The sequence below is a fragment of the Mercenaria mercenaria genome, chromosome 8 (genome assembly GCF_021730395.1).
Source record: "Mercenaria mercenaria strain notata chromosome 8, MADL_Memer_1, whole genome shotgun sequence".
Taxonomy (NCBI): domain Eukaryota; kingdom Metazoa; phylum Mollusca; class Bivalvia; order Venerida; family Veneridae; genus Mercenaria; species Mercenaria mercenaria.
Genome location: NC_069368.1, coordinates 60,050,135 through 60,077,874, shown reverse-complemented (window position 1 = coordinate 60,077,874; position 27,740 = coordinate 60,050,135). Strand labels below are relative to the sequence as shown.

The 27,740-nt window shown below is 34.5% G+C and overlaps 1 long non-coding RNA gene across 1 annotated transcript; it reads left to right on the top strand.

Annotated features, from left to right (window-relative positions):
• The first annotated feature begins 794 nt into the window (after window positions 1–794).
• On the top strand, window positions 795–27,740 carry LOC128559055 (uncharacterized). Its single transcript, XR_008372077.1, has 5 exons — window positions 795–1,721; window positions 13,879–13,997; window positions 17,775–17,941; window positions 18,514–18,616; window positions 25,922–27,740. It is a non-coding gene; the product is annotated as an uncharacterized LOC128559055 (long non-coding RNA).

Sequence of the window (27,740 nt, the reverse complement as noted above, 5' to 3'; positions counted from 1 at the left end):
TCTGTATATGAAAAGGTTTCTTGTTTTTGTGACTTATTCAGATTGCATATTAAAATGAGTACTTGTTTGCTTTGATATATTTGTTATAAATTATTTAACTGATTTATTATATATGAATATTTTTCTTTAGTATGGTATGCAAATATTGAACTCAGTTGAAATCTGTTTCATTATATATACGCTATATAATGACTGAATCTCATTACACTGAAATGAAGGTACGGTGCATACAGTTTATCTATGTGATATGACTACGGTCAAACTTTGCTTATGAAACAGAAATATTGAAATAATTATATTTTTATGTTTTGCTTGACCTTCACTTTTTTATAGGTGTGACGTCATTGTCCGAAGATTAATGAATAGCGAATATGCATTTGTTAAAGCGGAATCAGTTGGCCTATTTTAGAAATAAATAAAAATAATAAATAAAAAAATCCTTTAATTGATTTTTTCCTCATGTATTCTAATCAAACCTTTATTAGGCCCGCAGCCAACTTTGTTCAGCTGGGACATTTGACCCCTTTTAGGGGCTGCTAGAGCTAAAACTAGAAATGCCTTTATACAGCGTCTCATGAACAGCTTGGTGGATCTTTGTCATACTTGGTCTGGAGCATCATTGTAAGGTCCTCTTCCAAATTTATATATATAGGAACTTGGGCCCTATTAGGGACCACTGTAGCTAAAAGTAGTTATGCCTTTCTTTGCATTAACCACTAAAATATAATGGATTTTTATAAAACTCGATGTGTAACAATATCGTATGGTCTCCTGCTATTTTGTTACAAATGGGGATAGGGACCAATTTAGCTAAAAATATAAACACGTTTAATGACCTGTTCTCATGAACCGCTTCATGAATCTTCATCAAACTACTGCTGTAATTATTCGTCTAAGGATAAACGAAACAAAATTGCAACCCTACGAAACCTTTGCGACAAATTAAAAGAGAACCATTTAAATTGTTAAAGTGCGGTGTTTAGTTTTGCAATTTGAAAAATGTTAGATGAAAGATGAATGTTAGATGAAAAATTCATAAACTTCTTTCCTTATTACAATTCGCCGACCATCATTTTTAAAGATATTTCTTGTTTTTAACACTATCAACTGTATTTATATTGCAATACACACCGTGTATTACTTTTATCCTCCTATCCAATCTACTTTTAACTTCTTGTACAGGCGCGCAGCTGCATAATACTCGCAGAGAGGAGCGCTGCAGTATAAATAGATAGATAGAATTTTTGTTCAATTTCCGTAGAACGTAGAGGTTTGCCAGCATTTGGGTGACCATAGTTGTTACATACGTATCGAGCTGCAGTTCGATGCACTCGTTCAATTTTGTATGTGAGGGATTTTTGCCAAGGGAGACATATGGAGGAACAGTATTCAAGATGTGGGTTAACATAAGTGTTGTAAGCTGTTTCTGACAGTTGAACCAGTAGCACTCTTTCAAAACTAGCCGCAACAAAAACCTAAGTTGTGGTTTAGAAAAATGAACAGTGTCGTACACAATATGAAATGTCGCTAGACAACACCGCATGTTCGGTTGAATTGTTACCATTGTGTAGCAGGTAAGGGCTAGTGAATGTGTAGAGAAATCTGCCCGAAGAGCGAATCACGTGACATTTGTGTTGTGCGTGAACTCGTGTTCACTCTCATTCAGTTGTTGGTAGTCATTGGTGGACAAAGGAGGACAAAGAACGAACACAGGAAGGAAGGTAAAATTAATTTAAAAAAAAGAAATGTTTAATTAAAGTTTAGCTTTTTAGACTTTTATTTGATGTTCAGGGTGTTTTTTAATATCAACATGCAACAGTTTTCCAGATTATCTTTAGAGCAGTTTTGCAAGAAAAATTTTTTGTGGTAAAGCAGTGTGTCATGATGTGTTGGGCTTGAACCAGTTTCCTGTCAATGTAATATGGTTACAAAATAATATTTCCTTTCATTGTTATTTTTCAAGTCTTCTTGCAGTAAGGTCAACATGTCCAGGTATATTATACATTAGACAAGCTTACTGTCACTGAGTGGCTGCTTTTTAATTTCTGACTTTTCCAGCCACCGCAGTTACAGTTTGACCATCACAATATAAAACAAACTGTATATGTCGGATTAGTTCGACTAATTATACATCTGTCCATTGCACAGAGCAATAATTGTTTATTTGGCATAAATGTTTGCCACAATTTGGAACAGTGTTTGCAGTAAGATACAGGTTTTTGTTCTCAAAGGTAAAGGATATATTAACTTATAGGGTCAAAGGTCATGTTAGATCTTGTCCGGGCTGTAACCTTTCTACCAAGTTATTTGATATCTGGATCTTTCTATTTATGAAGAAAGTATGGGGGAAGATATATATTCGATACAGAGTTATGGTTCTTGCACATTGCATTTAATCTCATTGTTATTTGTCAAAATATTCAGTGCAGTTGAATTCAGTTTTTAGCTCGACTATTCATAGAATAGTGAGCTATTGCACTCGCCCATGCGTCCGCGTCGGCGTCGGCGTCCGCGTCCGCGTCCGCGTCCCGATTTTGGTTAAGGTTTTGTATGTAAGCTGGTATCTCAGTAACCACTTGTGGGAATGGATTGAAACTTCACACACTTATTCACTGTGACAAACTGACTTACATTGCACAGGTTCCATAACTCTATTTTGCTTTTTTACAAAATTATGCCCCTTTTTCGACTTAGAAATTTTTGGTTAAGGTTTTGTATGTAAGCTGGTAACTCAGTAACCACTTGTGGGAATGGATTGAAACTTCACACACTTATTCACTGTGATGAACTGATCTACATTGCACAGGTTCCATAACTCTATTTTGCTTTTTTACAAAATTATGCCCCTTTTTCGACTTAGAAATTTTTGGTTAAGGTTTTGTATGTAAGCTGGTATCTCAGTACTTACTAATGGGAATGGATTGAAACTTCACATACTTGTTCACTATCATGATCTGACATGCACTAAGCAAGTCCCATAACTCTACTCTCTTTTTTTTCAAAATTATGCCCCTTTTTCGACTTAGCAGTTTTTGGTTAAATTTTTGTATGTAATCTGATATCTCAGTATCCACTAATTAGAATGGATTGAAACTTCACACACTTGTTCACTGTCATGATCTAACATGCACTGTGAAGGTCCCATAACTCTACTTGGCATTTTTACAAAATTATGCCCCTTTGACTTAGCAGTTTTTTGTGAAGTTTTTGTATGTAAGCTGGTATCTCAGTATCCACAAATTGGAAAGGATTGAAACTTCACACACTTGTTCACTGTCATGATATGACATGCAGTACAGAGGTTCAATACCTCTACTTTGCATTTTACAAAATTATGCCCCTTTTTCAACTTTTGTATTCATTCAATTGACAAGGCTGTTGAATAGTCGAGCGTTGCTGTCCTCCGACAGCTCTTGTTATTTGTTGGAATTACAAAGTTACAAAAATGTCAAAGTACAAGGGAAATAAAATTATAAATATCCCAATGCATCGAGATATAGTTAAGGCCTATGCATTTCATCTCATTGCCTGGAACATTATTCTGTTTGTCATATACAAAAATGGGAGGTTTGGTGGCTTTGTTGATTTAATACATAAACATCTTAATTTGTAAGTAGTACTGTCATTAAGTGTTTAGGCTTGTCAAAAAAAAAAATAACCGAAACAGCTTTGTTTGCTATCAGTGGCAATATATTTGGATGTGGTGAACCATGAAAAGGGCCATAACTTATTTATTTTGCATAACACATGTATATCCTGATTATATGATGAAATTTGTTGAAGTCAAGTACTTTTGTTTGTCTGGGTCAGGACTTAATCAGTTATCTGAAAAATAAAATGCAACATCTTGATTTGCCAGAGAAATGAACCAGTAGGCCTATACTCTAAAATTAATTCTCTAAATAAATTAATTGGGTAAAGATATGTTGTAGCTCTGAAACCAATACTCTGTCAAAAGTCATTGTCTTGATTTGCAATTGATCTGAACCAGTATCCTCTAAAACATTAATTTGGGAAAAACATGTCAATGCTGTGAACCAACAGCCTCACGATAGACACTTTCTTGGTTTACATTAGATCTGAACAAGTATCCTCTAAAAGGTTAATTGGGAAAACACTGTCAGTTCTGAACAAGTAAACTCCAAATAGTCAATTTGGTTTACAATAAAATTGATCCAGTATCCTCTAAAAGGTAAATTGGGAAAATCAATGTCTGGTCTGAACCAGTAATCTCTCAATAGTAACAATTTGGTTAACAATAAAACTGATCCAGTTAGTATCCTCTAACAGGTTAATTAGGAAATGTCAGGTCTGAACCAGTTATCTGTCAATAATCAACTTGGTTTAAAATAAAACTGAACCAGTATCCTCTAAAAGGTCAATTGGGAAAACCAGTGCCAGGTCTGAATCAGTATCCTCTCAATAGTCAACTTGGTTTTAAAATATATTTGACTGGTTAATTGGGAAAAAACCATGTCGGTCTGAACCGTATCCTCTCATAGTCAACTTGTTTCCAATAGATTAGAACCAGCTATCATCCTCAAAAAGGTTAATTGGGAAAACCCAAATGTCAGATCTGAAATCCCCAAAAAGTAAATGCCTTTTCATTAGAAAAACCAAAAATTGGTTTAAAAATAAAAATTTGAACTGTATCTCTAAAAGGTTAATAGGAAAACCAGTGTCGGGTCTAAACCAGTATCTTCTCAGTAGTCAACTGGTTTACAATATTTTTGAACTGGTATCTCTAAAAGGTTAGTGGGAAAACCAATGCCAGGTCTAAACCAGTATCCTCTCAATAGTAAATTTGGGTCAACATGGTTTACATTAATTTGAACTGGTATCCTCGAAAGGTTAATTGGAAAACCAAATGACTGGTCTGCACCAGTATCCTCTCAATAGTCAACATGGTTTCAATATTTTGAACTGGAATCCTCTAAAAGGTTTTAAAAGGAAAATCAATGGGGGGTCTGAACCAGTATCCTCTCAATAGTCAACATGGTTTATGGTATCCTTGGAAAATCAGGTCTGGTCTGAACGAGTATCCTCCCAATGGTCAATTTGGTTTACAAATAACAATAAATTTGAACCAGTATCCTCTAAAAGGTTAATTAGGAAAACATTAAACCCAGTTAGTGTCTTTCCAAAAGCCATTGTTTTTAATTTTGGGAAAAGGATCATCAGACTCTCGACCAGTTTTCTCTAAAAAGCAGTCTTTTGGCATTTTAATATCTTTCCATTTTTAATAAAATATTTTTTCCAAATTGGTTACACTTTCTAACACTTTTTTGGCAGACAAATTTAGCGAATCATTTTCTAGAAATTTAAAAAATTATGCAACGGGTAAAATGTGGAGGCCAGACTTTTGCATAACATACTACATCTGCTGGTAACATTATCATTTTTAAGGTTCTAGAATCTTCTAAGGAAACTTATACTACAATTTTGATATGGGACTTTATGTTCTCCTTCCTTTGCATCCTTCCCTGCACTTTTCTCCTGCATTGTTCAGCATCCCTGCACATACCCTGCTGCACTAATTTTCCAAGTAAAATTGAGTGAAAATGTACCATAAATTTTTCAATCATTTTCATATATTTTCAAAGTCTTACTTTTAGTAATAAGTAATTAAAATGAAATGTTCAACATGTTGTTATGTTGGTAGGATATTTCTGGTCAGTAATCAAATCTAAAGGGTCACAGACAAGGCACATGTATTATACATATTCATTTTAATTACTAGTACTTATATTGTGTCTCGGTAACAATACTGAAACTTCAAAAATGTTAATAATGAAATGTGTTGAGAGTCTGGTCTGTTCCTCAAATGTTAGGTCACACATGACAGCACTTTGTCCAGATTCATCATATAATAAATCCTGTTTAATATGCTATGGATTTTAGTGAATCCATTATCACTTCCATGTTGCAATTCTGGAAATCCTGGTGACCACATGGGGGTACTTAAAGTAACATAGTAAGGTGGGCTGACAAGCCGGCTCAGTCTGTGTTGTAGGTCAAATCGATACTTTTGTCACCAACTTAGTGGTGTGTGTGACTTACATAAATTCAGACCTAGCTTTCTTTAATAACAAGAGTTTTTGGCCAGTAACAGGTTTCCGTTTATGATTTGGTTAAAGAATGGGGCAAACGGCACCAATTGGGGCTGCGGGTTAAATTAATTAATTTCCAACGGGGACTAGTTGAGGCCATTTGGTTCAGGTCTGTGTTGCTTCCTAGTAAACTTTTTTGTATTGACATATTGTCACAAAGAGGAATGTATAGTATTTAGTATATAATATTAAGGGGACCTAGCTTTATAATATAGTATGTAAGGCTTTAGGGATCGAGGTCAAAATTGGTGTTGAATTACAGTTAGGGCCACCAGGGCCAAGGTCACTGTTACTGAAAACTGGGAAAAAAACTTCTGGTCAGTAAGATTATTTGGAATGACCTATTCTGACCAGCTGGAGTTGCATATAATGTAGCATGATCTAGCTTGGCATGTATTTGGGGATTTTGTGCTCAAGGTTAAGGTCACTGTAACAGTTATTAAAACAAAATCTTGTCACCAAACTTTGTGTGTATTTATAAGCAAACTTATACAGTTTGTATTGATGGATACTGGAGTCAGGTCACAGGGTAATAAAAAAAAAACGAAACAGTTTCTGGTCAATACTTACCGAAGACAAAATGGCAAAGAGGTACTGGGTAAAGGTTTATGAATAAATCGTAATAATTTTTAAGACGATTTATTTTTTTTGGCAACATATTTGTACAAAATATTATCTAAAAGGGACTAGATTCTGTAAAGAATAAGTATAAAAATATAAAAGATCAGGTTTTGAAAGCTTGTCTACATAACATCTGTTTGTGATTATTCGAAATGGGGGGAATACTGCTACTGGTTCATGTTTAAATATTGCATTTAAGGACAATGTCGTTTATTTTCGAAGCATTGATTTTGTAATCTTTTAGCTGATTTTATAGCAGATACGGAGAAATTGTAAAGTAACATGTGTATATTGGTGTTTTCAGTTTTAGGTAGTTAACTATTTTGACAAAAATGCCATTAAAATTTCAAAAGGGAAGGGTATAGGTCATCTTTCAAAAATACTGAAAAAGTCTTTGAGGAAACAGGGTGACTGGCTGCTGGTTCATATATCTGCATTAAAGGACACTGCATTCATTTTTAGGGAATGTTGTTTATGTTACAGGTCAGCTGATTTTGTCACACAGTTCAAAAAAAGTTACTTTTCTCTCATGTTTAGTCAAAATTACTATAGTATTGGTCATTGCTTGCTACGATTAATATTGGAATACAGCATATTTGTCAAGCAAATTTGTATAACTTGGCTGTTTGGAATATGGTAGGACTAGGTAAAGAAATAGTGGCTACTCACTAATATTGAACTTGTGTATTTCAGCATTAAGGTATAGTCCATAAACTCTCATTCGACTTCCAGCCCAGTTTGCCACATTAATGTATCATGTATTTATTCAATTTCTGACCTGTCCACTCTACATTTTTGTTATTTATTCAGAAACTCAAAGCAGTAGTATATATTTTAGGATTTTTAAGTGTTACACACATGCATATATATATATATAGGGGAGCAATATGGGGATATGGTATAAATTCTTTTTTGTTAATGCTCAATTTAGGAACTTACTTTATTTTTCAATGTTATATCTTTCACAGACATTGCATGATTTTAAACTTGTAGGTCAGGAAACCTATCTTGGGAACTACTTTAAGAAACAAATGGTAAAAAGATACCTTTCTTTAAGTTTTGATTTCTGAGCATATATTTTATAAACTGATTCAGTCGGCAACTATTGAAGTAAAGTTTTGATTAGAGCATTTCTGTCTTTGCAGTCGGGAAGAAAAAGTGTTTGTATTCAAACTGTGAGAGGGTCATTTGAAGCATTTAATGCTATTAGCAAAATGTAGCTAAAAGAAAAATGTCCAGGTTTTCATTTTCCTAAAATGTCATATATATATATACATATATAACTTTTACAAATTCTGGGGAAAAGTACCTAAAGCACATACATGTGGAATAAATATTTGAAAAACACCTTTGGCAATTTTTTATTGATGGGGTTTAATTTGTACTATGAAATAAAACCAACAGTTTCACTACTTTGTGCTGAAAAATAAAATGTTGAGTTTTAATAAAATTCTAGTATTGACTTAGTACATATTTTTATAAAAGTGAGCCACTTTAAAGTCATGTCAGTTCAAGGTCAAGGTTGTATGATAAGATCAGATGCAAAATCTTTATCTTTTTACCTGTTTAAAAGATTTGATAGAAGTGGGCATAAGTTTTACCAAAGTAGGATCACTTTCAGTCATGTTGGGTCAGTGTCAAGGTCATATATTGAAATCAAAGGTCAGGTTTTCATGTACATTCCGTATCTTTAACACAGAAAAAGACCTATATAACTTGGCAAAATTCTTTTCATCATGCAACTTTCAGTCATGTTTAGTCAATTTAGTATATATTGTAGGGTCAAGTTTACGTGGTGAAAGGTCAAATAGGCAGTATTTCAAGTCTGATTTTTTATTCTTTTTGTAAAATATTTTCAAATAAATTTGGACTAGCATATCTCTTTATTCAACATAGAAATGTTACAAATATAGTTCTTACACATCAAGTTTAATGAAGCTGTATGTGGTGAAAAACATCACAGAAAAGGGTTTTACATTGGTGGATTGAATTTAGTTTAAACATTATTATGTCTTAAGAGGATATTATGATTTGGGAGTAACCATTTTAGCGCAGAGTTGGAATCTTTTACTACATAAAGTTCAGTTAGTCTTTAAAATGAATATGTTCAAAATTAAAAAAAAAAAATGTAGAAGATCCTTTGAATGCTTTGTTTTGAGAGTTAATGAAATGTGCCATACCGCTCATGCGCCCTAAGCTTAGGCTTAAGCAAGTTACTGTAAATATTGTTTACTTTTAAGTTTACCATATTTCAGGACTTGTCTTTACAATCCGTATGAAATTAGGTCAGCATAAAATTTATTAAATGAAGTATTTAAAAAAGCTCCATATTTAAAGACTGAAAGATTAGATCAGTTCTCTTTATTTTACTCTATTGCTTTTCTATCAATACAGCTTATTCGCTGTGCTTGTACTTCATTCAGCTAGCTTCCCATCCAGCTTCCTTTCCTATGCTGCTACAGTGTCTCTATCACATCCACCTATCTCTCACTAACTATCCCATGGTGTTCCTCCTTGATGCTACTTTAAGGGTCTATATATCTTCCTTCTAACTATCACACCCACCTAGCCTTAGATAGCTATCCCATGTGTCCCCCCATGATGCTGCTAGGGTATATCTTCTATCACATCCACCTAGCCCATCTAGCTATCCCATGGTGTCCCCCATGATGCGACTAGGGTATATATTTTTTCCTTCTAACTATCACATCCACCTGTCTCTAGCTATCTATCCCCTACTGCCATTAGGGCCAAAATTATGTCTGGCTCTCACATGTACTGCCAGGTTGTATATTTCATCCATCAAGCTAGCCAAAGCTGCTACTAAGAAAGATGTTGCATACAGCCAGCCAGCCAGCCCATGTTTCTTCTAGGGAGCATTTACATTCTTTGCTTCTTAAGCCTATAGCCTATATATTCCAATATCCTATAGGTCTTATTGCAGTAATTACATTCCGCAAAACATCTCCTTTAACTAGCTATACATTTAAATCTAAGTAGCCTCCTTGTGCTACCAGGTATATTTCATCCATCAAGCTAGCTAAAGCGCTAAATTGTATGGTTGTATACAGCCAGCTAGCTTTTCATCTAGCAATTGTTCTTCTTGACCTCAAATCTTTCAGTCTTTTTAAAAAAATTTTGCAACTTTTAATTACAAAAATATTTAAACTAGAAAACTGGTTTATCATCATGGAAATATGGTAACTATGAAGAAGCAATTTCACTTAAATGGCCTACCACAGAAATAAATTCAAAACAATTCAGCCTGTATGAGTTTTTGCTGTTTGATAGAATCCTTTCTAAGCAATTTAAAACTTTAAGCTTTTAAGCTCTGCAATATAATGGTTTTCAGAAATTAATATTAGAAAAATCATTACTTTTGGGTACTTAAGTTCTAGTCTCGGAACCAAGGGATATTCTTTACATTGATTTTAACCACCAAATCTGTTAGTTTGTATCCCTGTAACAATCTAGACTAAATTTGATAAAATAGCCTTTTTGGACCATTTTCTCCACAGTTACTGTCCTTTACTGTCAAATTGTGAAAAATGACCGTCTTCTGCTCACTTTTTATATTCCTTTGATCTCGACTACACTGTTTCTATATAATCTAGGTCAAGTGTCATAACTGTATCACCAGTCATTGCCTTTGAATTAGTCAAAATTCTAAAACTAATGATGTCTGAACAGAGAATTTGCTCTGATCTCAGAAACACTGCTACAGAATAGTTTGCAATTGCCAATAAAATCATGTCAGAGTAAAGGTCAATATCACTAAGTTAAGACCAGTATCTCCAGAGTAATGCCCCTTGAATTAGTCAAAATTTCCAATTGATACTGGTTGTCTTTATTTATTTAGTAAAGTTTTTGTTCTTTGATCTCAATCATACTGAATGTGTAGGTCATGTTATGTAATCTGCAAGTGAAAAAAATTTCCAGAGTAATGACCCTTGAATTAGTCAAAATTGCAAGTTTGACATCTCTCGTAGTAGAGAATTTTTAAAAATTTGAATTAATTTGATTTGAATATATATTTGGTACTTTTGTTGTTTCTGGCATAATGGGTTTGACAAGGGAGTGAAGTGTTGGGTTTCTATTTCTTAGTATTTGTACTATACTCAATGGCTGGTCTTTAAAGTAAATTTAAGGTATGAAAGTCAGTCCTGTTGAAAGTGAATACATTTTGGTTTATGATGCATTTAATTCAAACAGGGATCTTTAGTACTGACAAGGTTACCAAGTTAAAAGGTCACAAAGAAAATTAATAAGATTGCTAAGGTAGAAAATTGCTGTATCAAAATTTTTGCGGGTAATTTACTACCAAAAAGGTCTTTCTTGACTGTTTGTATTATTAATGTGGCTTACCTTGCAGTGTAACTGAAATATTATACTTTTTCAAACTTTGGCATTGTTTATCAAAACTGTTTTCTTTATGAGTTAAATTTACTGAAATTAATTGGCATCTAGGAAAATCATTTGCAATGTCTGTATAAGGAATATTTTTGTAAAATACAATGGTTCTAAAAGTTGATGTAATGTGTAATGTTTAAGTGGCCGGGTAAATGAGTTGAATGAATGCAAGAGTTGTTCAAAAAATCACCAAGCCCTAGAGTTAGCATAAATTGTCATAATTTATATTGTTGCTATATTCCTTTATCGGTCATAAACTAGGTCACTAGGTCATATCATTAAAAAAATCTTTTGTTAGCACAACACAGGAAACCTTTACCTATCTTATGTACAAGCTTGGTCATTGTGGGTAAAAAGTAGGTCATGAGGTTAAAAATCATAGAAAACCAATGTTAACACTGTAAAGAGGTATTTTCTACCCCTATTTAATAAATTAAGGTCAAAATAGAAACTTGGCAATTTTATGTTAAAAAGTAGGTCACAAGGTCAATTTTGAAGTCGGCCAAATTTTCTAGGTAAATGGAATAAAACCATTTTGAATGGTGTGAAATAAAATTGGTTCTTCTGTGTTAAAATTCACCAGGTATTATCTAATACAACCTACCCTATAACTTATTTAGTTAGAGAAATGTTCAAACTGAATCATTTGATCAAGGTCAAAAGTTGGATCACAGAAAAATCTTGGTTACTCTCTATTCTAATATAGTAAAATTTGGTCAAGCAATCTAGCACTGTTGTGACCCTTTTCATTTTTATAAAATGTATTTAATAGTGTAAAGTTTTGAATAATTTTGATGTGTCAGTTTAAATTATTTTTGTGCTTGATATTGTAAATTCTGGTTAGGATTAGGACTTTTTTCTGTCTTTAAGAGGTGAGTTATTGTGATCACCATATGTCCGTCTTCTGTCATCATGCGCTGTGTGTCATGCATCGTAAAGAATTTGACTGAGAATACTTTAGAGGTCACAGTTTTAGCTGATCTTTATGAAACTTGGTCAGTATCCTCAATAAAATCTCAAGTTTTTTAATATGTCATCTTGGATAAGACATACTCTATAGAGGCCACATTTTTTACCTCATCTTCATGAAACTATGTCAAAATAATTTTCGTTATAAGAAATGAGGATAAAATTTAAACTGGGTTGCCTGAGGTCAAAACTAGGTCAAACCGTCAAAAACATAGCAAAGACACATTTACTACCCTGATCTTATAAAACTTGGTCCGAATAATTGTCTCGTTTAAATTTTGGTAAAGTTCAAAAACTTGGTTATCTAGGTCAAAATCTTTGTCACAAGGTCAAATTATAGAATGACATTTACACTCCAAATGTCACATTTTCTACCTTATCTCCATGAGACTTGGTTGGAATGTTTCTGTGTTTAAAATCTAGGATAAATTTGTAATTGGGTCACTTTGGGGAAAAAAGAACTAGGTCATTTATTCAAATCATAGAAAAACTTTGAAAAAAAAAAACAACTGTCGTGGTCACTTTTCCAACTTGATCTTCATAAATTTTTGTGGGGATGTTGGTCTGTATGGAATCTAGGTCATGTTCAGAAGTGGGGTACCTGAGGTCAAAAACTATGTCACTAGGTCAAATCATTGAAAAAAATTGATTAATGATCTTTCCTGTTTTAAAAAATAAGAGGTGGTCAAATTGTTTGTCTCTATGAAATCTAGGCTAAATAAGACACAGGTTATTTGAGTAAAAAATAGGGCAGGTGGCAATACAAGGCCTTCAGGGCCCCTTGTTTTTTTTTGTTTTGTTTTGTTTTCCTGCCAATCTTCCAACTGCTGAGGAGGAGATGCTGCTTCAAAAGATTGGCAGTGTTTTCTTTTGTTACAGCTGCCAAGGCCTTACAGATCCCTTAAAATATTGAAACAAGACTTATCATTGTTGCCATCGAGGATAATCCGGTGTCTATAATCCGCTAGATGAAAACGTGGGAAGTGACTGGTCTACAATCTGGCCGGCAGTCTTTAGATGAAGTTTGTTCCTTTGTGTTTTGAGAGATGGGAATCAGGGATGTGAGGATTTTTTTTCTTTCAGGTCCACAGCCTCCAAATGACAACTGACGTAAAGTCCCGTCCAAACGTGCAGTCGCAGGATTTTCTTTCGTGTCAAGACCTGCCTAGGACCACCTCTATGAGGTAGGCAGGATTTCTTTTTTTTTTCAGGTCCAAAGTCTGCTTAAGACAGCTGAACATACAAAGATGGCAGAATATTTTTTTCAGATTTCAAGGCCTGGCAGATCCCTTAACTGTTGATCAAGACTACTTGCGTAACCTTCGAGGACCCGGTGTCAATATGTCCGCAAGATGGGAAGCGTTATTGGGGAAAACTGGTCTTCAATTCTCGCCGGTGGGTTGCTAGATGATAGTTGTTCCTTTTTTGAGAGAGACGGAAATCAGGGGTTGCAAGATTTTTTCTTTATTTCAGGACCATACCCTGCCCGGTCTTCTAATGCATGTTTTACTTGGACGGAACATACATTGGGCAGGATTTTTTTCTTTCAGTTCAAGGGCCTTCGGAACGGGCAGGATTTTCTCTCTTTCAGATTTCCTTTGATTTTTTCCTTCCGTTTCCAGGACAGGCCAGATTGTCTGATTTGTTTTTCATGTAGCTCACTTCTGCAGTATTAAATTCTTGCCTTATTAATTAATATGTAACTTTTTTAACATGAAATTATTTTCAAGTTCAGTTTTTCCTGTTTTGGCTTTTTTCTAATTACAAGCTTGGGAGCCAGAGACTGTAGTATTCCCATGGAAATGTGAAATGGTGCCAGTCCTTAGTAAGTCCTGTATGTTCCCTGCCTTCAATCTTCTAGACCTCTACTGCTGGTGTCTTGTGTTCGTAAGTATATTCTCTTTAAGGTAATTAATAATTATGAATATTGGTTCTCAGAATTTTCACTAAAATATTAAATATCATTGTCATAATAATATAAAAAAAAAATAGAATAAATCTGCAGGTTCTAAATTTTTATTCAGCAAAACAATTTTAAAAGGATAGAAATTTCTTCAGCGAAACAGTTAAAAGGATAGAAATAAGCCTAATTTTTTATTTTCTCAGCTGGTAACTGTATGAAGATAAATTATATATTCAAGACAGAGATGCTAGTATAAGAAACAGTTTATCAACAAATAGCTTTTTCAGAAGAAAAATATTTAAGCATGTAAGCTGCACTTTATATCCTAATTGATTATAATGATAGAATTTGAGTACATGCTTTATAAATTACAAGATGTTTGAGGTTTCATGCTTACTTTTTGAATTACTTCCCATTATTTACAACACTTTACCATAGAGTATGACTCCAAAACAAATAATATGGTCCATCAGGCTTTTATTTTAGGTTAAAAACAAAAAGCTGTCAAAATAGAAAAAAATAAATTTTAATATTTTTTTGCCGTATAAAAGTAAAAAAGCATATCTTTTTCATTATGGCACATGACTTTATACAGACATAACCATAAAGGGAAGTAATAAAATCAGTGGATTTATTAATACTGTTAACTATTTTGAATCTGATGTTCAAAGCTGTGATAAATATATAGAGAAAATTTGTTTGTTTTAGGCCATACCAAATTGATTTGTCGTTCCTCGGAACTACCGCATCAATGATTTCATTCCCGAGAAAAAGAAAAAAATTCACCTGCCCGCACGTACATAAAAATTGCCGAATTTTTTTTTTTTTTTTTTCTGATTACGCGGTCCGGAATGATATCGGTAAACAGGTTTTATCGCTGTTTTAATGCGTCAAAGTGATATTGATCGGGAAACCATGCGTTTTTTAATACATGGTAGCTGATGACACAATTCAAAAAGTCAGGAATTATGGTGTTTTTTCATCATTTCTTTTCAATCGGAGTGTCTGTGCTAGTGCCACCATGGCCTTGGATGTGCCGTAGGTGATGAAGTAGGCACGTTCTCAATTGTTCAAATTATACAATGAAAAGAACAAAGCCCGACTTGTAAGACGTGCACGGCCACGGGGATTCAAATTGAAAATATTTGGATTAAACATAGAAATATTGTTCAGATAAAGTTTTAAAACCATTTTTTATCAGTTTTTAGTTAAATATTTTAGATCTAAGCCAAAGCCAGTGCTTTCTTGAAAAAATGTTTGTTCACAGATCCTGACTATTCATCACATTAATTGTTCGGGCCCCAAAACGTTTTGAACGTAAATTCTTAGTTTTGGCAGTCAGATATTCTATCAAAATGCATTATTCATTTTTAAAAAATGTTTACCCTTTTTTAATAAGTTTGTAAGGTATAAAAAATAATTTCTTTCGTATTGTAACCCCAATTTTATATATTAATTGGCTGTGAATTGATTGAAAGAAAGAATCTGAAAAAACAGACCTTCCCAACTCAAAATTTCTTGGTCAGTCAAAGCACAACAAATAACACTTTTAAAGAGTGGCAATATTGGGATCATTTTTTGTCCGTCTGTTATCATTTTTGACTGAAATGAACCTCTACCACAAAAACTTAAGCTACATTGTAACCTTATCTGTTAAGAAATTATTCCAGTGGATTCGAGTAATGTCGAAGCATTTGTGTGCCCAACTCTTGTTTGGTCTCATTGGTCTAGTGATTTATTACTTTCCCCTCACCTCTACCGTTTGGAGTTTCACTAGGGGCACAAAGTTGCTCATGTGTCGAAGCCATCTAACTGGGTTTCAGAAGATATGTTATTCCACTTGGGTGCCTGTTTTGTCTTAAATATTCCTCATCCTCTGCCGTTAAATGGGCACGCCTTCAGATTAATGTAGAAAAATCAAAATTAAAAATAAGACACTCATCCCTCAGTAATTATAAATACAAAATAAAAACAAAGTGATTCAGTGAGTTTTAGCAAGAATTTATTTGCAAAACCATTCATGTAGTCTTTAAAACGTACAGAAAAGCTATCTACTGTCTTAGTCACACTGTAAATGTATAAGTTCTGTGTTATTCTTAAAGAAGTGTTAACTTCATGTATAATCATAACTGCAAAAAAAAAAAAAAAAATAAAAAATACCTGCTCGCTCCATGTAAAAGCTACCCGCCTATGAAAAAATCAAAATTTAGAAAAAAAAAAAAAAAATTTCGCTGGCTCGCTCCCATTTTTTTTTGAAAATTTTCCGAAGAACTATTAATCAATTTGGTATGGCCTTAGTGTAAGATCGAAATAATATTTCACCGAGTGAACACTATAATGCAATATTTTCACAAGTGGCACAGCCACGAGTGAAAATAGAAATTATGGTTTTCACACTGAAACAAATTTTCTATTTATTTTATGCATTTTTAATGGTTTTAACCAAATTATATTCAGTTTGCCCGTCCAGTGTCACGTGCATCGCACCTTAACATGATAATGTTGTGATGTCAGGATGTCTTTGTAGAAAAACTATAAATAGTTCTATTACGTTTTCTGATTTTTGTGACATTTTATTATGATAAAATGTAAATGTTTATGATCTTTTTATTATCTATAACATATTTACCTTTACTGAAGAATATTTTTCAAGGAATTTCCTATCATTTATAATTCATATTATTTCGCATTCAAATGTAGTTCCGTACCAGTTAAAAATAAAAATGATATTTTACTGTTTGAAACAGTGAATATATCCATTTTATTTCACTGATAAATTTGAGTATTTCACAAAAAAAGCATAAAATAAAAGAAAACCATCATTGATAACAGAATTTAACTAAAGAGTAACATGTTTTATGTAGAAATTATGCCTGAAACTTTTGAAAATAATTAAATTTCTCATGACATTGTGTGTTTGAGAACCGAGTTAAACCTTAATTACAATGCTGGACACTATTGATCCTGCCTTTGCAACCACTGCAGATCATGATCATGGAGTCTGATCATGACCAGCACTGTTCGTCATTCAGTCAGTATCTTTTAACAGTTAATGGTACTGTCCAGATTGGAAGATGGACAAGTTCTATATAGAAATTGGAGCAGGGTAAGGGTTAAGGAACTGCAGTTTGCATAAACCATAACTCCTGCAAACACATTATTCATGGTGGTTCCTGACATTGCTTTTACTTTCTGCATACATTTCATTTAGTTTTGGCGCAGACAGTGTTTGGAGAGACTGGCAAAAAATGACTAATAATGATGAATAAAACTACAACAACAACAATTAAGCAAAACAGACCAGCTAACTCAGATGCTGAATTGCCAGTAGCTGCTGGAAATGTGGGACAGAGTTAACATTGAATAACTTCCAGCTGGATCATGTCTGGAGCTTTCTGGAGTTCATTTGAACTACATCTGTACAGTCAACACTATAATTCAGTTAACATGAATGTTTAAGTTACACATTGCAGGAATACTGAATCTCTTTAATGATTGAGTGCTGAAAAAAGACAAAAAGTCGCAAATGGCAAGGCAGGTCAGCTGATTGATTGACATTTTAAGCCCCTCTCTTATTTGGTTTGAATCAACAAATGGAATTTACAAGGAAATATTCACTGTCGTTTTCTAATCACTTATGAATTAATATGTATGTTGTATTGCACTTTTCACTTTTACAATTAGTAGTTATCAATGTTTAACAACTAGTTGAAAGCTTTGCTATAATAGCAATGCCAAGAACAATAAACAACTTATTTCAGGCTGGTGAGTCTGTGATTGGTCATCAACACCAAGAAATGAGGAGACTTCTTTGTTCTGATGTCTGCCATCACTCTACAGTCCTGAGAATCACCATAGCGATGACCTAGGTGTCAGAACAGGAACCAGAACATACCTTATTGAAAACCTAGACATTCTCATTCTTCCAGTAAGTTACCTGTATATTAGTTTTGCCAGGGAGAATAGGACTTTCTTAATTACATATTCAAAATGAAAGCTACATTGCAGCTTTGCCAAGCTAATTATTTGCCAGGATTAGCTTTAGATGGAAAAGTTATATCGACAGTGTCGATCGAAAATCCCAAAAAATAAAAAGGTGGTTTTCAGGAGAGGCAAAAAACTAATTTTTAGTGTTTTTCCTATACCGCATTTCCTATTTTCCTCATTATTTGGTATTTTATTTCTTCATGTTTCACCCCTTTCCCATTGGCTAATTGACCCCAGATTTGGAGAGAATGTGCGCGGGAAAAAGCTAACATTATTAGGCAAAGAAAAAAATAGGCATTTTCATTATTCGTGATTTCCGATAGACACTGTCCATATTATACATTGAAAATATTATATATGTGAGAAAATTAAGTGAAACGGTTAAAAGAACTATCAAACACAATGGATCCCAAGAGGTTGCAAGAACTTAAAAATGGAATTGCACACCTTGAGGAAATGAAACAATTGTTTAAATCATTAAATGTGTGTACCGGTACATATATTGAATTACAGATCTGTCATAAGATTCATGGAGGTCATAGCCAGATGCCCCTGTTCTAAGATTCTTTCCTGCAAACCAAGACCAAACTGATGGATAAAGTATCGGCTGATTCATGTAAGTTCTACAGAAATCCACTGTGTTTTTAGCTTGATTATTCAAAGAATAAGGAGGGCTATTGCACTTGCCCTGGCCTTATGCGTCGGTGTTAGTCAAGGCTTTATGTAGTTCAATATTTTCTTCATTAATTAATATTCAATTAAAACTTGCTGTACTGGCTAGTACTGATAATGTTCAATAGTATGTTAGGCCTTGTAACCCCACCTGCAGTATTGTCAGAATTATGCACCTTTTTATCCCCCCCGCCAAAGGCGAAGGGGATATTAGAAATGCTCTCCGTCCGTCCGTGGGTCCGCAACGATCATACACTGATAGAACACATTGGGAGGAAGTGCTGTGTGCAAGAACAATAACTCTACCTTGCCTATTTTTTGAGTTATTCCCCTTTATCATATTTTCTTAAAACATTTTGTCCTGAGCATAACCCCAAAAGTACTGGATGGATTTTCTTCAAACTTCATACACTAATAGAACGCATTGGAAGGAAATGCAGTGTGCAAGAACAATAACTCTACCTTGCCTATTTTTGAGTTATTCCTCTTTATCATATTTTCTTGAAATAAATTTGTCCAGAGCATATCTTCTTCATGCATGGAGGGATTTTGATATATATTTTGGCACAAATGTTTACCACCACGAGGCGGAGTGTCATGTGAAAGAACCAGGTCTAAGGTCAAGGTCACACTTAGAGGTCAAAGGATACAAGAACAAAAACTTTGTCCGGAGCATTTCTTCTTCATGCATAGAGGGATTTTGATATAACTTGGCACAAATGTTCACCACCACGAGACGGAGTGTAATGCGCAAGATCCAGGTCACTAGGCCTAAGGTCAAGGTCACACTTAGAGGCCAAAGATCAGATACAGGAATGACTTTGTCCGAAGCATTTCTTCTTCATGCATGGAGGGATTTTGATGTAACTTGGCACAATTATACACCATCATGAGACGAAGTGGCATGAGCATTTCCCTTCTTTAGAATTACTTCCCTTTGTTGTTACTTTAAATAGCTTTTATTGCAACTTTTTCATTAATAGTCATAGGGAAAAACCGAGACCACTTTTCTGTAGTACGACAAGCATGCTAAATCTAATTTTGAGGTGTATTTTGACCAATCTCTACCTGATAAAGGTTTTTTTGTGGACTTCCAATTTTTTTTTTTTTTTTTATGAAGATTAACTTCCCTTAGTTGTTGCTATAAATAACTTATATTGTAACATTTTTATGATTGCCCCTAGGGAAAAAAACAAGACCACTTTTCTGTGGTACAATATAGATATTACTCTCTAATTTTAAGTGTATTTTATTAGCTTGACTATTCGAAGAATAGTCTAGCTATTCTACTCACCCTGGCGTCGGCGTCGGCGTTAGCATCGGTGTCACACTTTGGTTAAGTTTAGCATGCAAGTACATACAGCTATCATTTAAAGGCATATAGCTTTGAAACTTATTTATTCTTTTTCTAGGTCAATTACCAACCTCACTGGGTCAAGTTCCATGTATTTTGAGCAAATTATGCCCCCTTTTGGACTTAGTAACTTGCATGTAAAACTTAAACCAGAATTTTCTATCTCCAAAACTAATGCAGATATTGAATTGAAACTTCACATGTGTCTTCGGGGTTATAAAACTAGTTGATAGCACCAAGCCCCAGAACTCTGACCTTCATTTTGACCAAATAATGCCCCCTTTTGGACTTAGAAAATTCTGGTTAAAGTTTTGCATGCAAGTACATACAGCTATAACTAAAAGGCATATAGATTGGAAACTTATTTTTTCTTTTTCTAGATCAATTACCTACCTCACTGGTTCAAGTCCCATAACTCTGACATGTATTTTGGCCAAATTATGCACCCTTTTGGACTCAGAAAATCCTGGTTAAAGTTTTACATGCAAGTTACTATCTCCAAAACTAATGCAGATATTGAATTGAAACTTCACATGTGTCTTTGGGGTTATAAAACTAGCCGATAGCAGCAAGTCCCAGAACTCTGACCTTCATTTTGGCCAAATTATGCCCCCTTTTGGACTTAGAAAATTCTGGTTAAAGTTTTGCGTGCAAGTACATACAGCTATTACTAAAAGGCATATAGATTGGAAACTTATTTTTTCTTTTTCTAGATCAATTACCTACCTCACTGGGTCAAGTCCCATAACTCTTACATGTATTTTGGGCAAATTATGCCCCCTTTTGGACTTAGAAAACCCTGGTTAAAGTTTTACATGCAAGTTACTATGTCCAAAACTAATGCAGATATTGAATTGAAACTTCACATGTGTCCTTGGGGTTATAAAACTAGTTGATAGAATCAAGTCCCATAACTCTGACTTGTATTTTGGGCAAATTAAGCCCCCTTTTGGACTTAGAAAATTCTGGTTAAAGTTTTGCGTGCAAGTACATACAGCTATTACCAAAAGGCATATAGCTTTGAAACTTATTCATTCTTTTCCAAGGTCAATTACAAACCTCACTGGGTCAAGTTCCATAACTCTTAACATGTATTTTGGGCAGATTATGCCCCCTTCTGGACTTAGAAAATTCTGGTTAAAGTTTACATGCAAGTTACTATTTCCAAAACTAATGCAGATATTGAATTGAAACTTAACATGTTTCTTCGGGGTTATAAAACTAGTTGATAGCATCAAGTCCCATAACTCTGATATGCATTTTGGTCAAATTATGTCCCCTTTCGAACTTAAAACTCTTTTGATATTTAACATTTTGGGTAATAATTTCCTGCTTCTGTGACAATATTTCGAATAGTCGAGCTTGGCTGTCTTACGGACAGCTCTTGTTATATATAAGGTACCTCTACCTGGTAAGGAGTTTTTTGTGGACTTTAAAAAACAAAAGACTTACAATGATTACTAAACAACCACAAAATTAACATTCCATTTGCAAATACAGCTGCTAGAGTAAAGAAATTTGCTTTGACGGGTATATATTGTGACATTCTGGCACTTTTGTTCCCTATTAGCTTTCCATTCTGTCTTTTTACAGTAGCCATATAGAAAAACATCATAGCTATACTGTTCATGAAAATTAATAAAATTTAGCAGTAAACCGCCTAATTACTGACTTATTCTTTCTACCACATCTTAAAACCCCTGATGCGGACCACAACTAAATGGTTCTTCAAAGCTTTCTCCAAAATTAATACTTTCAGAAACTAACTTGCCAGGAACTTTAGCCTTCAATTATGATATGCCCAGTGGGGGGATTAGCCATGTGTAACATGGCTCTTGTTAATTTAGAAATTAGATTAAAGTTTTTATGATGAAGTCCAGTATCTTCATTACATAAGATTATTCATTTGATACTTACTTACTGTACCACTACTTGCTCATAGTGACATTGTATATTATTGTGACTAGATGCAGAACCCTCCCTGCTATTACTTGAAACAGATTATACTGATTCAAGGTGGTGTCCAACATCATAATCCGCATCAGTGGTGTTAATCACTCCAGTGATAGCTCAAGTTTCCTCAGTTATGCCTGTTTTTTCGCTATTCAGCATCAGAGTAGTCAAGTGCGTTGTCTCTTATGATAGCTCATGAACATGTTTTTTTTTTTCATAGCTGGACTTGCTGTTGGAGATAAAATGCATTGTTTGCATGAGAATTTCAAGTAAAAAAATATTTTGATAGTGTTCAAATTGTAGATTTTCAATCATTTCCTGATTTATTTACCTCTATTGAAAACCTGACTTGTTGTACAGGTGAGCTCTTGGAATGTTTTCATCTGGTAGGAAAATGAAGGTCCCGATGAAATCTTTTAAAGAAATATTTTTACATGCCCAAAAGGGACATAATTATGTTATACCCTAGGTCCGTCAGCAGTTCCGTGTCTGCTGTGTAACTCTTGAACCCCTTAAAGGATTTCAAAGAAACTTGACATAAATGTTCACCACATAAAGATGACATGTAGAGCGCATGTTTTGGCTGTCTCGCTTCAAGGTCAAGGTTACACTTGGGGGTCAAAGGTCATATCAGATTGTTTCCTGTTCGCTCTGTAACTCTTGAACTGCTTGAAGGATTTCAAGGAAATTTGGCACAAATGTTCACCACACCAAGACAACATGCAGAGTGGGTGTTTCCAATGAGTCACTTCCAGGTCAAGGTCACATCAGATTGTTTTGTGTCCACTCTGTAACTCTTGAACTGCTTGAAGGATTTCATGGAAACTTGGCACAAATTTTCACCACACTGAGACGACATGCAGAGCGCATGTTTCGGATGACTCACTTCAAGGTGAAGGTCACACTTGGGGGTCAGTGGTCATATATGACTGCTTTGTGTATATTGCTCTGCATTGCAGTGCTCTTGGTTTTATTTGGCAGATCCCATTTTTGTTCACTTGCAATAAATATTTTTTTTGGAATTATTTCCCTTTTATGTTACTATAAATAGCTTATTTTGAAACTTTTTTTATTATTGGCCATAGAGAAAAACCGAGACCACTTTCCTGAGGTACAACATGAATGGTACCTCCTACTTTTAGGTGTATTTTGACATACCTTACCTTGTAAGGATTTTTTTTGACTTCTGTATTTTCTTTAGGAATTTCTTCCCTTTGTTCTTCTTGTCCTTTGGGCTTCAACGTCAAGTTCTTGAAATTTTGCTCCCATCCACTGATATAACCCTTTGGGCATATATTGCCCCGCTTGGCGGAGTTCTTATTGTACCCCCCGAAAGCAAAGTTGTAAGGGGGTGTACCCCCTGACAGCAAAGTTGTAAGGGGGGGTATACTGGTTTCAGGTTGTCTGTCTGTCTTTCCGTCTGGCCGTCTGTCCGTAGATGCAATCTTGTGCGCACCATCTCTCCTTATCCCCTTGACAGAATTTAATGAAACTTCACACAAGCGATCAGTACCAACAGTAGTTGTGCATGGGGCATGTTAGGTTCTTTAAGAAAAAAAATTTGCAGAGTTATGGGACTTTGTTTTTTTGTTACTATACTATATACATAGACACAATCTTGTGCACACCATCTCTCCTCATCCCCTTGACACAATTTAATGAAACTTCACACAAGTGATCAGTACCAACAGTAGTTGTGCATGGGGCATGTTAGGTTCTTTAAAAAAAAAGATTGCAGAGTTATGGGACTTTGTTTTTTTGTTACTATACTATATACATAGTGTGTTGTGCACACCATCTCTCCTCATCCCCTTGACACAATTTAATGAAACTTCACACAAGTGATCAGTAACAACAGTAGTTGTGCATGGGGCATGTTAGGTTCTTTAGCGAAAAAATTGCAGAGTTATGGGACTTTGTTTCTTGTTACTACTATTACATACTTCATACAGTATGTGTGTGCCTAATCTCCATATCCCTTACACACAATTTAATGAAACTTCACACAAGTGATCAGTACAACCAGTAGTTGTGCATGGGGGCATGTTAGTTCTTTAGATAAATATTGCATAGTTATGGGACTTTGTTTTTGTTACATACTGTGTACATACAGTCTCATGCAATATATGCAGTTTTGTGTGCGTAAATTCAACTTACACACATTTGAACTTCACACAAGTGATCAGTACCAACCCTAGTTGTGCATGGTGCATGTTACATTCTTTTAGATAAATATTCTGCATAGTTATGGGACTTTGTTTTTTGTTACTATACTGTATACATACAGTCTATATACATACAGTCCACATAATTATGCAGTTTTGTGTGCGTCAAATTGCAATTTACTGTGTCAGTGCATGCGGGGGGGTACATTCATCACCTTTAGTGATAGCTCTAGTTTTAGTTAGACTATTCTTAGAATAGGTAGAGCTATCGGACTAGCTCAGCTGTGCGTTGGTGTCGGCCAGGTTTCTGCCGAGGCCGCAGTATCGCGAGAATCTTGTGTAAAAAATATGAATGTCGCACTAAAATTGGTCCAGAAGTGTCAGTTGTTGCGTTACGAAAATTTCGGGTACGAATGTCCGTATGGGACTACCAGAACTGGGTACGAATCATACTGTATTGGAATAGAAGAGTTTCCTGTAAAAACTTCATTTTTATCAACAATGAACAATTTTAAGCTACATTTCTATATCTACAGACAAGAAAAGCATTCAGTGTAATGATTAACGGACTTAAGTACTTCATGTAGCTTCATAAAACCTTGCAGAACACACAAACCCGGTGTTGTTAATCGTTTTCCACCCACTTCTCGGCAGGTGAAATTGAAAGTGTGTCCGTTGGCTGCTTAAAATCTGTCAACCATTCCACATTTATTGCCTGCAAAATTGAAAATGCGCCACAAAATCAAACTACAAGGGTGCAGAAAATTTGAATGATGCCAAGAAGAAAAATGACTCCAAATCTCAGGAGAGTTGATTTAAAGAGTATTAATGGTTGGACTGAAATAAAGACTTCAGTTTTAATAATGATGTTACTGTCTTATTTTATTAACATATGGTCAAAAGTTGTTGTCCCTAAGATTTTGAAAATGTCCCCACATTTTTAATACCAAGGGGACATTTTTTGTCCTCGGCAGAACCCTGTGTCGGCATCATGATTTGGTTAAGTTTCTGTATGTATTAAAGCTGGTATCGCGCCATTGGTTAAGGTTTTTGATAAAGTCCTATATCTCTGTTATTATCAAAGCTTTTGACATGAAACTTAAAATAGTTATTTACTCTCAAGAGTCTACACCAGGAGAAAAAACTCCCATTAATCTGTTTGAATTTTGACAGAGTTATGCCCTTTTTTAACTTGGTTAAATTTTTGATAAAGTCAAATAACTCTCGTTACTATTGACACTTTTGACTTGAAACGTTAAATAATTATTTACTATCAAAGTTGACAGCAGGAGAAACAATCCCTATAACTTTGGTTTGAATTTTGACAGAGTTATGTCCCTTACTAACTTGGAATTTTTTGGTTAAAGTTTTATAAAGTTTTTACTGGCAAAGCGCTTGTTAATGCAAGCTAGCAGCTCATGCAAGAATATTTATAAATACTTCTAAAACAGAAAACAACAAACATGCTTATACTTTTATTTGCAAATTGAGTAACCATTTGGGCCCAGTTGTTTGTGACTTTTAACAGGCAATTAAGCTAACGATTGGTTAACTTTTAGGGTTATATTTCATCATTTTAGAAGACTTGGTATACATTGAACATACGAGGAAAGGATTATGAACACAAAAGTTTTTACGGTAAAATCAAAACTTTATAATAATATATATATATATATATATAATGTTTTTCACATGTGGGCCACAGACTAATATTTTGTATCAAAATCTAACCGGCCCTGTTTGTTAATCATGTATCAATTTTCTTGCATTATTTCAGTTGTGTCCCTTGCTTGAAGCTGCTTCCTATGGAATTTTTTCACGAAGTTATTGACTGTCAACGTGGCATGAAGACGGAATGCACTGATCAGACCAAATTTCTCGCTGTTTCCTGGCAGCCAGTGGAAGAGCCAAGAATACCAGTGCAAGTCAAGTGTTGAATTTTCCACAAAATAGCACAGATTTCGAGCATTGTTTTCTCTGGTCAGAAAAAAATCAGAGAAATAACTTATCAATGATGTATTCCTGTCTGTTAGTAATGATTGATTGCAGACTGAATGCTACCATGGGTCTACTGGCAAGCTGGAAAGATACAAAGATAATTTATTAAACTTACTGAACAGGACATTAGAGAATGTTCAGTTGTGAAAGTGAAATAGGCATTAAAAATATTAAGATCAAGTGCAAATTTGATGGTTCATGATTGACATTAACACTTACTGAATGTAACATTAAAGGATGTTCAAGTGTGACAGTGATATATAGGCATTAAACTTTAAAGATCAAAGTTGTGGTTTAAGATAAAATACTGAAAAGATCTGACAGGGTTTTTTTTGCCCGATTTTATAGCCGTTATTCGGTCATGTTCCCAATTGAAAATAGTATCTTTTTTTCCCAATTGAAAGCAAAAAATTCCCAATTCAAATCCAAAAAAAAAATCAAGAAAAATCAATCAGTTTTACCGAGAAAAACAGCAAATATATATTTACTCCCGCATCTTGATTTGTAAATTTCCTGATGATTGGTCGCCCGCCATCTTGAATTTGAAAAAACACATTGGTATGAAAATAACCGATAATTTAGCGATAAAGTTATAAAAACTTACCCAGCTTACAATGAATCAATTATAAATGCAATGCCCTAGTTATGTTTTCATAAATAATTTATCAAAATGTTTTTATAAGGCCGAAATTTGAGTTCAAAGTGCCTGGCCGCAAGCGTCACTATACTCCGAAATTTCGAGTTGAAATTTTGACACAAAATACGTTCGTTCAACTTAAATGATATTATTTATTTTGCATTTAGGGGTTATATTTGTCTAGCATTGAATTAAGATAATAAAAAGGAAGAGAATTAAGTTTAAATTACCAAATTTTTCGAGTTATATTGGAAAAACAACGGACAGCGACGCTTGCGGGCACCTGTTATAACTTGGAATTTGGATAACATCTTTTCGGATACGAACGTTCAAGCATACTTTATCGGATCCTGTTATGTGTGACGACTTTCTAGCATTTAATTTTCATTTTGAAGTTTAATAGTGAAATGTTATGCAATCATCGCCTTCTGTAGCACAGTGAAATATCCTAGTATCTTCTGTCAGCAGATAAAAATTGCTGGGAAGAAATGAAAAATGATTGACTCGACTTCTTTCAGACTTACAGTCATTAAAACATTCAACTTTATTTATTTGTGTAAGATGACTTTCTCTTCGATTTATTATAGTTGTGCTTAATTGTTTTTGCCCTGTCCGTCCGTCCGTCCGTCCGTACGTCACACTTCATTTCCGAGCAATAACTGGAGAACCATTTGACCTAGAACCTTCAAACTTCATAGGGTTGTAGGGCTGCTGTAGTAGACGACCCCTATTGTTTTTGAGGTCACTCCGTCAAAGGTCAAGGTCACAGGGGCCTGAACATTGAAAACCATTTCCGATCAATAACTAGAGAACCACTTGACCCAGAATGTTGAAACGCCATAGGATGATTGGTCATGAAGAGTAGATGACCCCTATTGATTTTGGGGTCACTCCGTCAAAGGTCAAGGTCACAGGGGCCTGAACATTGAAAACCATTTCCGATCAATAACTAGAGAACCAC